Here is a 14,576-nt window from a genome sequence, read left to right on the forward strand (position 1 = left end):
TTCTGCCATAGCCGAACACCTTCCAGTTGCTTTCAGAGCTGATCTCTTGCCTCAGTCCATGTTTCAAGTGCAGGAGGAGATATTCCACACAGACACAGACACACACCCTGACAAACCCTTTGTAATGTGCCCCCTCATACTGAGAAATGCAAATACACAACATTCATCCCTTTTGCTGGAATCTTCAATAATATTACGTGAATACCCCAAATGGCATGCAAGGGCTGGGGACTTGACAAATTAAATTAGCTTCTCTTAATTTTATGATCTTCCTTGATGATAAAACACACACACACCCCAAGATAAACTCTGTCTCCTTAAAAGGATTTAAAAAAAAAAAAAGATTTACTGTACTCACATAGCAAGAAATTAAATTATAAAGATTTGTGGCTTAAAAGAAAATGGCAGAAGGAATGGAAGGTGGGCAGTCTGTTTTCTCCCCTTTAATTAAGAGTGGTCTTTTATGTCTCTGAAGTACCTAAGAGATTCAGGTCACTTCTGCTTCTGCTTGTAAAGAATATAAAACACTGGAAATTCAGTTAACGCAGAGATTGTACTGAATGAAATATCCATGGCTTTGCGTCAAGGACTGTGAAAACCAGGAAGACCTGGGTGCAAAATCACTCTAGCAGACTGGGAAAGCTTGAGACTAACCCATCTCTCCAAGTGGCTGTGAAGATAATACAGAGTCATTACATTTGTCACCGTCAAGATGGGCGGCTCTAGGAATCAAATAAATAAATAAATGCGAAGGCTGGGAAGGGACCTTGGAGATCCTGTAGCCAGTGCAAGGAGAAGTAATAATCAGGCAGCACCGACTATTATGCCTCCTGAACCCCCTTGGAGGAAAGATACAAGATGCTGCAGACGCAACGGGGTACCCCTTGATTGTTTCTAAATGAAAGTGTTGAGTATTCAACAAAGAAAGGAAAATGAAGATGAAGAGACTCTGGGCTACCAACTCTGTTCATCTCAGTCTAGGAGGTTGCAGGTTACAAATGACAAAATGTTGATTTGAAGGGTAAATGAAGAGTTCTCCTTGTGACCTTTCCGGAGAATCCAACCCTTTTCCTTCTCCAGATGAGGTCTCCCTTTGTTGCAGGAACTGCAGCTTTCTTAGCATGTGGTAGCCTTCTTTGGGATTGGCCATTTCAGAAGGCTGCCGTAGGTTTGGAAAGCTTACCGTTTATTCGTTGCACACAGAAATCCGGCTCTTCCGAGAAGCTGACTTCCTAGCTCTCCGAGGAAAGTTAAGGCTCGGTTGCAGCTTTTTCTTGGTGGTTGTATATATTTTGCTGTTCATTCTGACGTGCTGTTGTCTCTGAAGACCTCCCTTACTTTTGAAAGGAGCAGGACCATCGGGTCAGGTGAACCCTTTGACCCGTTCCTCTTTATGCAAAACACGGGACGCATTTTTTTTCTCTTCCTCCATTCCTGCAATCAAGACTTTGCCCAGGAGCTCCATCAATCAGCAGAGGTCAAGTAGCAGAATCAAGAAGCGGGCCCCTCTCCTGCTTTCTACTTTAATCTCTGCTGAGATTTTCAGAAATAAAGCTGCAGATAAAAGGCCCTGTTCAAGTTGGAGTGTCCTGGCTTTGCGGTGTTTTTGAAAAAAAGGACGGGGGTGGGGGTGGGAAAGAGATGTGGAAGCTCAATGCAGCCTGATTAAAAGTGGGCTCTTTTCCCTCTTGCTGGGTGTGCTTTTAAAGGCACCTCCTCCAGCTCGCTTCTGCTAACTCAGTTTGAGCAGAAATCAATGGGACAACTGGAGCAGCAATTTCTCAGCATGCCGAAAAGAAGGAAGGAAGAAGGGAGGGAGGGAGGGAGGGGAAAGAGAGAGACAAGGGGGGAAGGGAGGGAGGAAGGAAGGAGAGAGAGAAGGAAGGGAGGGGAAGGAAGGGAGGGAGGGAGGAGAGAGAGAGAAGGGAAGGGAAGGGAAGGGAAGGGAAGGGAAGGGAAGGGAAGGGAAGGGAAGGGAAGGGAAGGGAAGGGAAGGGAAGGGAAGGGAAGGGAAGGGAAATGGCAGCTATTCCTGAACCAAGGATTGCTCTATTCAGGAAAGGTGGTTTATGTCCTGCAGAAATCTTCCTTGCAGAGGGGATAATCTTCTTTCAGCCCTGACATGCTAAAGCAACACAAACTCTCTTAAGAAAGCAGGACATTCACTTCAAGTGCACTAATCTTGTGCCTGCATTTCCATTGCTAGGCAAAGAAAGTGAGTTTCAAAAGGATCCTCAGGGAGAGAAAGACAAATTACATAGAATTATGCAGAGTTGTTATATTTCCACTTGAGGAAAGAAACAACCAACTAAGGGAACCAAGTCAATTATTTCTTGCAAATGATGTGGAGAGGAGACTCACCATAGTAAGGCAGGGGTGGGGGTGGGGAGGGGAGAAGATATATAAGAATTCTCTGGGATTTTCTTTTTTCTACCATTTCTCATTCTGTCTATTAAGAGCAAATGGGCTTCTGAATTTCCTTTCTAAGCAGGAGAGAATTTCTTCTGGCTGGGATATCGTGTTCTTGTACTTATTTAGTGAGGAAATGGTCAAGGAAAGAGGATGAATATTCTTTCTTGCTTTATGCAATCATCTTTGAGGGCCAGTGTGATGTAGCAGTGAAGCTGCTGGACCAGGAGGGAGAAGACCCCAGTTCTAGTCCCCCTCAGCCACAGAAACTCCCCGAATGACTTCGAGCCAGACCCTCCCTCTCAACCCAAGAGCCAGGCTGGAGTAGTGGTGAAGAAGGTGGACTAGGAGTGGGCAAACCCAGGTTCAAAACCACCCTAACTTCTTCAGAGTTAGTTGACTGCATCAACTAGGGAAGGAAGGAAGGAAGGAAGGAAGGAAGGAAGGAAGGAAGGAAGGAAGGAAGGAAGGAAGGAAGGAAGGAAGGATTTTTCCTTTTTGCTGTTTCCAAAACACATTCACTTTCCCATTAGCCCAGTTAAAGATGACAATGGAACAGGGCTATCATGTGGCAACTTCTCCAAGGAACTTCTCCCATATCGAGAGGTGCAGGGCACCAGGGAAGAGAATTGGCAACAGAAACTCCTCTAATAAACAAGTTAGCTCACAAACGCCAATAGAAATTTGAAAGAAATTCTCAAGCGCTCTGAGAATTAAGGTAGGACAAAACAGACAAACAAACCTCCATAAAACCCAGAAGCTTCTTCTGCAGAAGATGAAGACATCCGAGAAATTGCAAGGCATATTAGTATGATGAAATATTGTGCAAATATTATTTCCCCCATAGTCATGAGCTGGCCAGTGCAGTTCCTGGAGATAGTCTAGTAACACTCTTAGTTTCCAATCTTCCTCCAAATTCCTTCAGGGAATGAACATCTTCTGAAGAGATTTTAATTAAAATCTCTTCAGAATTCAATCTTTCTAGATATAGATTTAGTTCCATACTAGAGACTTTCTTGGAATGAAAGCAGCCCGTGAGCAATTTTCATGTGGTCTTTAACTTTTCAATACCTATATGCAAGACTTATCTTTTCTTCATTCCTTGCAGTTCGAGGAGGGAGGGAGGGAGGGAGGGAGGGAGGGAGGGAGGAAGGAAGGAAGGAAGGAAGGAAGGAAGGAAGGAAGGAAGGGAGGGAGGGAGGGAGGGAGGGAGGAAGGAAGGAAGGGAGGGAGGGAGGAAGGAAGGGAGGAAGGAAGGAAGGGAGGAAGGAAGGAAGGAAGGAAAAGGGGAAGGAAGGAAGGAAGGAAGGAAGGAAGGAAGGAAGGAAGGAAGGAAGGAAGGAAGGAAGGAAGGAAGGAAGGGAAGGCAGGCAGGCAGGCAGGCAGGCAAGCAAATGGTTATCATAATCCCCATGCCATACAGACCCAAATGTAGACTCCTTGGAGAATTTGGTTGTCCAACAGAGCGAAACAAGAAGTTATCCACTTCTTTTCTAATCCAACAGAGCTCAGATTTCTTGATCACGAAAAAGTAGAAAATTTCTATTAGGTCTGCTCTCCAATGGCTTGGTTTCTTGGCAGCTGTCTTGAGTCATGTACCCCTCTGGTTTGCAAAGCAATTATTTGTTCTGCTCTTCCAGGCTGCATGGCTTCAGTTGGGAGACGGATGCATTTGGGGATATGCATAATTCTGATTTCACAATGTGCACCGAGTGGATTTGTTGGCTCTCTTTACCTTTTACATGCCCGCCAAGACTAATAGTGGCAATAAATACAGCGACCTCATGTCTAAGTGGCAGATAATTATCTTTCCTGGGAATATATGCTGTCACAGTGAAAAAAATGTTATTTTTCCATTCTTCACAAGGGACAAAAGGATGGATTTTAAAATATGAAGATTTGAAACATCAGCCTGCAAACTGTAATCCCTTCTGTAACTTAATACTTTGGGGAGAGTCCCTCACAAATCAAAATTGGAGTTGAAAGGCAGAAAAAGCAAGGGTGTGCGACTGATTTTGGTCCAAGAGCCACATTTATCTTTTGACTGGCAAATAGAGTGTTTCTTCCTTCAAACTGGACAGGACTAAGAAGACATAAATATGACTTCATTGTAATGCAATTAAAAAGGACATGAAGTACGCTTCATATGATTAGCCATTGGGTATGTACTGATTTTCCTACTTTGTCACATTAAAGGTGATCATTCAGGTCAATTTGTAGAAGCAGTGTAAGGATCACACCTCCTGGACTTTGGAGGCCCCACACAGAACTGCAGAGACAATCTGTGCAAATTTAGTTGGGCCTCATTTATTGAATACAGTCAATCCTCTTAAGAAATCTGTGATGGAAGATCAACCTACCATCTACAATGGAATTAAACTATATGACAATTCAGGGAACTGACTTTGGGATTTGGAAAGAGGTGACCTTGTGATCATGCCCTGTTCAGAGCATACTTCTCCAGGAGAGATGAGAGGATGGTCTACATCCAAATTTGCAACAACACCTTCCAACAGAAGAATCAGGTTCCACCACAAGAAATAAACATTCATGAGGGTAAACTCAGATTCAGAGATCTGATTCAAAGCCTATCTGATTGAATCTCCAATTCGAATTGATTGACTGGATTGGAAAGTCTAATCAAATCATCAGATCAAAGTTGTTACCTCTAAATTAATTCAGAAAGGTATTTGTTAAACTGCAAAAACTCTTCTTTCCCCAAATCTTTTAAGAAAACAGAAACAATTCCATCTGTTTTGATTCTAGTTTTGATCCCTATCAATTACTTCAATTAATTAGAGATATCTTCAGACCCTTGTCATCAGTATCAAAGATCTAGAATCTGCAACTATTTCTTTATTATTAGATTTATATTGGTGATGATATTGATATCAATATTAGCTTACTAACATCGGACACCATCTGATGGTTTTCCAAATCATGGCTTAGGCTGATGCATACATTCAACCTTTGTTTTGAGTCAGAGATCTCTAGCTTTTCCCAAAATTGGCTCTTGTTTTAAATATTCATTTTCAAGAGAGATTCATCCTTGGACAAACTAAATTACATTTACAAGTCATGCTGTAGTCAATCAGGATCCAATCTATAGCCTATGTATACAGTTACTCATATTAATGCCACAATCAGTGGTGCTGCATATTAATGTTTCTTGTAAATGGATAATTTATACCTAAGTTCCCAAGGTGCACAACATCAAGGTTCATATATTCTATTTTCATAGTGTCAGAGATAAAATGACAGTCCACCAGACAATGCAGTCAGGGAAAATAAAAACAGTGAATGTTAGAAAAGGAGAGGTTGCCATTTTTAACTTGAGAGCAAAGATTATTCCCCCAAACATGCAGAGGTACATAGAGGTTATGTAATGGTATGTGGGACAGACCTTGGGAGACAGGGTGAAGAGATGCTGTCTAGGGAATGGTCAGATAAGAGACAGCATAGCCCACAGCTAGATAGTGGGAGGGGCAAGAGGCTCAGAAGGGACCCTCCCTAGTTTTGCATTGGAGTGGAGGAGGAGTCCCTTCTGAACCTCTTTCTCCATCCATTATGCAGTTGCGGGCTATGTTCTCTCTTATCTGCCCTATCTCGCAAGGTCTTTCCCACACACCATTACAGGTAGTAATTACCACCATGTAATTGGTTTCCCAAGAGAGAGGAACTCTGTCTGGTGTCAATCAAAATGCTGAGGAGCTGTTTCCATAGTTGAAATCTGCATTTTCCCTCTCTTCAACGATGCATGAACCCAAATACAGCATGAAAAGTCTTTTGCCTGGCAAACAAATTCCTCGCAAGAAAGAACTGAGAAAGGGCAGGATGCATGTTATCCCCGGTGTTTTTATCCCATAAAAGGAGACAGACTGTCTTCTGTCCTTCTTTTTGGGGTTGATAGTCAGGTACACTGATTTATTCAATTCATTTAGTTTATTGTATTAATTCACATATTTCTTTAGCTGTGTGAAGCAGCAACTACCAAGGTCTCTTGGCAGTTTGCTGCACCCAAAGTGAGTTAAAATTTCATTGCGTTTTTCTTCCCTTGCAAAGGTCTTCTGTTTTTGCCCCCTTATTCTCAAGGAGCTTAAGAAGGTTGTTCAACTCTTTAAAGTGTGGTCCTGAAACTACAGGTTTCTAAGAAGAAGGTATTTATTTATTTATTTATTTAATTTATCTCTGCCCATCTCCCCCCAGTGGGGGACTCTGGGCAGCTCACACAAACCATTAAAACAATAAATATATATAAATACATAAAACATAAAACTTTATACAAAACTTTACCAAAAAGAGAAAGAGAGAGTCCAACAGGACGATGGTTCTGGAAGTGAAGACAATAGGCCCCTAAGGGGCTAGCCATCCCCACGCTTGATGTCTTCCCTCCCCACCCCAGGCCAAGTGGCAGAGTCGGGTCTTCAAAGCCCTCCGGAAGGCCAGGAATGAGGGTGCCAATCAGATCCATCAGATGTGACTTTGATCCAACCTGCCACTCCTTGGTTCAGCTCTACTCCATTCTCAAACATTTGTCAATGGGTCCTCTTGCCATTTGAGATGAGGTAGCTGGCCATCCAGAAGATGTTTTCTTGGCAGAGGAACCAAGAGACACCACCTGGTGTCAACTTTATTGTCTTCTTGTCTTGAAGCATCAGGTTGAAGACTCTTCTTTGTTCCCAGGTCCCTTTAATATTTTTAATAGTATCAAGATTCTGATTTTCTGCTAATTTCATCTCTAGGTACCAAGAGTAGAAAGCAGAGAAAATAGATGAAGAAATGGAGGCTCCTGGTCCTCTTACTCTGCACTGGGTAAGGTATCCTCAAGTACAGTGGATAATCTTGTTCCTCTAGCAATAGTGAAGAATGAATCAACTGCTGTGTAATTGTATGTTTACTTTAGCACCCCTATTCTTTAGGGCAAAGACTTGATCTTCTTTCCACTTGCCTGTTGATGCACAAGTGAGGTGGCTACTGATTTTCCCACTGAGGAAGGAATGTATTAAAGTTCCTAAGTTCTAATACTTTGCAAGGAACCATTCTTGTCCATTACACCCCACCTTAACAAGAGATAAATTGAGTTCTAAAAGTGAAAGCAATCCAGTTGCTGAAGTTCCTTCATCCTATTCTCTCTCAACAGGACTGATTTTTAAAAACCCTGGGAGAATCTTGCTTCCTGTTCAAGTGGGCTGCCAAGCGTTGACAGTGGTCTTGTTTACATGGAATGGTGGAACACCATGTTGTTCTTCATCTCAGAGCACAAAAATCTGCAAGGTATTCTGAAATAATTGGGGAAAGTCTTTTAGTTCAGTTTATTTGATTTACAGTCAAAACCAAAAGGAAAACGATAAACTGTAGCTACACTTAATCATAGGGCAACTATACTATTAAATATTCAACAGCAATGGCAATTGAGCAGAATTTGGGGACTCTTCTTGAGATTGTGGTTGACTTGTTGATCTAGGGAAGGACAGCATATCTTCATCAGATCTACCAGGGCTGTTAATTGAGAAAAGTGGTATTAGGGTCATTCCCTGACCAGGTAGAAAGCACAGCACAGAAATATATTCAGGACTAACTCTGTTTCAATCACACTCCATCTTTGCACAGGAATATTCTTATACCTTCTGTCTAGCCACCAAGATGGCCAAAACATTGAATCTAGGGAGTGTGAGGGCTCTCTGATGAGTTGGATTTAAGCTATTGTTCAGATCATTGGACCAGGGTTTTAGAATTTTCAAGGGAAAAGGTATGTGTTTGTGGACGCAGACGGTATTTTTAAGAATGAAAATAACACAATAATGAAACCAATTGGAGTGAACCTAATACAGCAATCCCACCCTAAGCCCAAGTAGCCTAGTTCTGTCATCATGCCTGGTGAAAAGTTGATCCTTCCAACTGTTTATCTGGTTTTCATGAAGAGGGACCCATTGATTAGCCACATTCAAATCCAATGCTTGCCATCCATCTCCTTTGCGGAGTATTGACTGCCCATACAGGTTGGATTTTTCATTTCATCCAATGGCGACATGCTTTGGTTTCCCTCTCTTTAATTTCTTTTTTCTTTTTCTTTTAGATGGAATGCAAGGAAACATTGCCAGAGATGATTTATTGCCTGAAATAATCTTTTTTAGGGAAAAAAAAGGTCACGCTACAGAGCTTCTCCTACCTTGGTACAACTCTGTCTGAATTATTAAAACAGCAGAGCATTCTAAACATGATGAAGCTAAAGACCACCCCTTTAAAGATAAGATCTGGCAAGTCATAAAAGAGTCACAAACTGTACCTTATGAGCTGTATTCATCTAAAAGAAAGATGAGTTCCCTTTACAATAATCAGTCATTTATCTTTAAAGGGGGTGTTGGATGTCTTAGATTCCTTGACAATACCATAATGGGGGTGGATAAGAATTTTTCTAATTATTTGGTGGGTGTGGATGGCTTAAATTCAGTGTGAATCTCCTGTTAATCATGGCAATGCACTGTTATAATAACTGTATTTTTATGGGGAAATAAAGATGGTTGAAGGCTTTTCTGCATTCTGAGCCAAAATCACTTTAGACAACTTAAGGTATGATGAATCTTGATTAAGAAAGGCACCAGCCTCAGGTAGCAAAAGGTCTTAGAGTAATTTAAAATTAAACACTGATATTGGACTTTGGCGGACCTGACATGGGGGAATATGTTGGGGTCTAGATCAGCATTTCTCAACCTTGACAACTTTTAAGATGTGTGGACTTCAACTCCCAGATTTCCCCAACCAGAATTCTGGGAGTTGAAGTCCACACATCTTACAGCTGTCAAGGCTGAGAAACACTAGTCTAGATTATGTTGGTCATCTTCTGTTCTACCATTTCTATTGACTGTGCTGGATAAAGCTGATGGGAGCTGGTCCAATGATGTTTCACCCACCTTGTTTGTTAAGCAAGATTTGTCTGGAATTGTAAGCAGGTGGTTCCCAACATCTGCGCTGATATTAATCCAGGTTGAGTTCTTAATCAGGCTGAAATGAACACAGGAATTTGGAATTAGTCAACAGACAGGGATGGCTCTCACTGGAATCGAATGAGATGTTGCTTCAGCAGCAATCTATCTAGGGTATTTTGCTCTGCTCCACATCACTTCTATGCATACAGAGTAGCATATTGATTTTTGCAAGTATTCACTCTGGCTATGTTGGTGGGACAATGGCTCCATTTCAAGCTTGGAATGGGAGTCCTTAGAATCTGAAGAAGAAAGCACCATGAGCTTCTAAGCCCAAGAAGATAATTGCTGGAATTGAAATTAGGGGATTTCTGGTTGATCAGAATCTTCTAGGATTCACATTGAAGAAGTTCCTTCATGTTCTCTCTTCTGCATCTTCTGTTTTATTTCTGGATTGTGAATAATCCATCCTCATGGGTTTTGACAATATCCTTGTGACCAAAGGCTTACCTGCTACCACTGGTTTCTGTAACCTCCTTTCGATGGCAAACAATGGTCCTCTCTTTGACCCTGGTGTTTTAACATACTGTCAGTAATTTGACAGTAGCTTTCAAATACTTTGCTGAACTTTATTAGTACTGTAACTTTGGGCCCAATCCTCAAAATAGGTAATCTGGCACCCTCCAGAAACTTGGACTTATATTCCCTTTAAGATCTGTCCAACAGGGTTATGGTAGCTGTGTCTAAAACATCCAGGTAGAAAAGGTACTTCTATTATTTTACTGCAATTCCTTATCATGGAACTGAAGAAGTTAATCCTTTGTTCTCAAAAGCATCCCTTCCCCAGTTTGTGCAGTAGCTATTCAATTCTGACTTAATCAATAAGGCACCATGATTTCAGATATATAAGGAAGACATCCTTTATCCTTTATGGCATTTGAAACATAGGATATACGTAGTTGTTGCTGGTCCTTTTTAAAGGCTAAGTATTTTGACTTACTAGTTTGATGTCCTGCCATATTTCTGAATTTTAATTTGCTCAAGCAGCCTGTTGTTCCTAATTTCTAGCCATATGTCTGAAGGGTTTTGAAAGTCTGCTGATCTCCATTGAAGTATTTCATTCTAACCATGGGCCTACAGCGTTGTCGCAGTTTCATGCCAGCAGTCTGCTAAGGTAAATCTTTCATAGAACCTTCTCAATAACCAAGATGATCTCCCTACTGTTTGCACGTATCCTGGATATTTGCTGTATAAATGGCACGTCCACGTATTAGGATATACCATTTGCATGATGGAGGGGTCTGCTAGCTGGTAGTGAGAATGAGATGCAGGACATTTTCAGAAGGAAAGCGATCCTTTATTCAAGACTTAAAACCAAGACAGATGCTGTGCAATAATTCTCAAAATGGAATTACGTTCATCTCCTCAAGGTTGCGAGAAATTGGAGACTCCAAATATCAGTCCAGAAAGAATTGGAGACACACAAAAATCTATGTATGTTTCATTTGGATTTGAAATGTTTATGAGATAATGTTATTCCATTGTTCTGAGAAAAGACAGCCTCAGCTAGGTTCTCCAAAGATCTGCTTGCTCTTGTTTTCATGCAGCTGATTTTGCTGGACTGATTTCCTTTGAGTGGACTTTCTCTCCTGAATTCTGACCTCAAGGACTTCCCTAGAAATTCTCAAGCAGCCCCAGAATGGGACATTAGCTATAGATATCACACTGGTGGTCAAGGAAGAAAATGGATGCTGCTGGACTTTAAAAAATGCCAAAGAGATCTCTGTGCTCTTAATGAAATATCAGAGCACTGCCATTAATAATTTCTAGACACAAACTGCTGGATAGCAATGAGGTCATGTGGGTGGAAGATCAGTTTGGGGCTAAGTGAGTGATGTGATGGTTGTTAATGAGATGGATCTCAGGCAAATGTGATTGAGTCAGAGTTCATGTCATAGGCCACCATTTGAAGGTTATGCTTTGGAGAAAACTCCACAGATTTTCCTCCATTAATCTGGGTGTATTTCACCTTTGTATTTCTTTTCAGAAAGACAGGGTAGATAACAGACCAGAATTTCCACACAGGCAGGCTTCTGTTTGAAACATGATGTTAGATTAGATCCATCTGGCCCAAGACGGAGTCCTGTGGGCAATACTCAACCTAGCCTGGAGTGCTGAGAACCTTCCACCAGTTCTGAAGGGCATAACTTGGATTATATGAAGCATTTGTCTCAATCCAGTAGGATTCTTACAGCTTCACAGTTTTTATTGCTGTAGGTCTTTTATTGAGCATGGATATCTATTTGCAATAAAAACACTGGGAATCTATTTCCTTACAGAACATTTAGTTATGACCTGCATCTCCACCTGGCATAAGTTACAATAAGAAATGCAAAGAACTAGTGTCAGAATGGATCCGGTCCATGGTTCTCTAGTGGACCATCACCTAGTTTACTGATCCAATGGCTGCTTTTCATTTCTGTGACAACCTGACCAAGGACAGGTGAATTTTCCAAAAACACAAAAAATGGCTTCAAATCATAGCTTAGTGTGATGGCTGGTGTGGGTCTTCCGGGCTGTGTGGCCGTGTTCTTGAAGTTTTGTTTCCTAACGTTTCGCCAGCACCTGTGACCGGCATCTTCAGAGTGCAGGAGCACAGACAGGAGCAGTTCTCTCTGTGCCCAGGGTGATGTGGCCCTTTTGTGGGTATTTATAGAGATCTGGGGGGGGGAGGGGGATTGGGGGTGTGTGGGGGAGGTTGAGTTATTGAGTGGCTGCTTGTTTTGGTGTCAGATCTGTGTGTATCTTCCTGGGGATTAGGCAGGGTTTTTTCTTCTATTGAATTGTTAACGAGGGGCTGCTGGGGGTGATTAGCAAGTTCACTGTGTGAACTGTTCACACGTCCTGGTGGTTGAGCTGAGTTCGTTGACCTTTTGCAGGCTGTATTTTTCAGGATTGGTAGCCAGGTTTTGTTGATTTTTAGACTCCCCTCTTTTTTATTGAAGCTGTGCTGGTGTTTGTGAATCTCAATGGCTTCCCGGTATAGCCTGGTATAGTGGCTGTTGGTGTTGTCCAGTATCTCTGTGTTTTCAAATAGGATTTTGTGTCCAGTGTGCTTGAGAGCATGTTCAGCTACTGCAGATTTCTCTGGCTGCTGTAGTCTGCAGTGCCTTTCGTGTTCTCTTATCCTGGTATGGATGCTGCGTTTTGTGGTCCCGATGTATATTTGCCCGCAACTGCATGGTATGCGGTATACTCCTGCGGCGGTGAGGGGATCCCTTTTGTCTTTTGCTGATTTTAGCACTTCTTGTACTTTTCTGGTGGGTCTGAAGATTGTTTGGAAATTGTGTTTTTCCATCAGTTTTCCCATGCGGTCTGTGACCCCTTTGATATAGGGCAGAAATACTTTGTTGGTGGGTGGCTGTTTTTCTTCTTCAGTCGCATGTTGCTTTCTTGGTTTGATGGCTCTTTTTATTTCATTTTTGGAGTAGCCATTCGCTTGTAGGACCCAATTAAGGTGGTTAAGTTCAGAGTTTAGGAATTGGGTTTCGCAGTTCCGATTGGCACGATCCATGAGGGTTTTGATAATGCCTCTTTTCTGACGTGGGTGGTGTGCTCCTGCACTCTGTGCTCCTGCACTCTGAAGATGCCGGTCACAGGTGCTGGCGAAACGTTAGGAAACAAAACTTCAAGAACACGGCCACACAGCCCGGAAGACCCACACCAGCCATCGTATGCCGGCCGTGAAAGCCTTCGACAATACATAGCTTAGTGTGTTTGTCTAATAACTGATGTCACACTTGCGCATCTCTAGTGACAATTTTATAAATTAGGAAGATCCTGATGTAATCAATTTTGATCAAATTTACAGGGCCATATGGCCAGGTCTGTGGTACCTTTGTGATATCTGTGTTATATATTCATGAAGATGGATAGCTCAGCTGAAGGAGAGTATTGTGGTGCAGTTTAGTGGAGCATCAAAGTCAGCTTTTGTTCATCTTTATTTTATGAACGGAAAAGATCTGTGAAATGAGAATGGAGAGAAGAAAATGAGCAATCTCCCTGGAACAAGGGAGTGGGATACCCATGGATTAGCATGATTAGAAGTTCAATAAACAGAACTCTGAAAAAGCCATCTGATTGTGTGTATGCGTGTGTAGATAAATATAATCAACCTGATTTGATTACATTTTTATCCATTGATGTAGAGAATAGAATAGTTGCCTTTTTTTTTATTGATGCTGGGTGGATGTCATTAGTAATTCCCATATTCCTATGCTATTAGCCACCCTTGCTAGAACTGACTCTCAAAACATCTGGAAGATCAAATGTTCTATTCCTTAGTTTCGCAATGTTGAGGTATTTGATCCAATAAGACTGCCTCTCATTAACGTTGTGGGTGGGATGAGAGGAGGAAGGTGAGACTGTAACCTCATTTGGGTCTCTTTGGATCCAATATTTATCTCTGTAAAGGGCTGTGTCTTTGTACGAACCGGGAGAATAAACAGGAAGATTCCTTTAGAAGTGGCAGGCAAAGTGATGTTCTTTCATCTGTAGAAGACAATCAGCTTTGATAGCATTTTGATCACTTTGATTGCAGCCTGCCATAAATCTGGTTTGTTTCTTCCTCTTGAGCAATTAATTTTTAAAAATCCAATCCACGTGAATGGAGCTCTTCTGATCGGTTTTTAGAATGAAAAGAAATCTAATTTTCTGCTCAGATGCATCAGAATTAGTATTGTTCAACACAACTGAGCTAAGAAAAGTTGGGTAGATATTTATGCCCCCAACAAATGTATGTAGTGTGAACATTTTTAATGTGTCAGTCCTATTCATCTCAGGGGATAAATATTCTCAAGAGATGTTGGCCATTGTTGGTTATACAATCTGCATTATCTAAATTTGTTCTTCTTAGAATTGATAGCAGACATTTCTTAATTCCCCAGAGAACTTCAAAAGGCCTCACTCTGTCTCTTGGCAAAACTGGAGCCAAGTGAAGTTAAAGGAGTTCAAACTGTATGTGTGCATAAGTGTGTAAATATATGGAAACAAAATGCTTATGTATTCATTTGTAAGAACAAGTTTACTGTAAGCAGAATAAAAAGTTTAATATAAGCAAAATAACTTTGGGATTCTGAAAAGTCCTATCTTCTACTATAGGACAATACTGAATTGGTCAAACTAGCTTGATATTTTCCATACCATAAAAAAAGACAACCTAGTTTTCTCCAGATGTTTGGATAC

Source organism: Python bivittatus, unplaced genomic scaffold, assembly GCF_059951505.1.
Source record: "Python bivittatus isolate LINGU-HERP-01145 unplaced genomic scaffold, Pbiv_v1 ctg000100_np1212, whole genome shotgun sequence".
Classification (NCBI taxonomy): Eukaryota; Metazoa; Chordata; class Lepidosauria; order Squamata; family Pythonidae; genus Python; species Python bivittatus.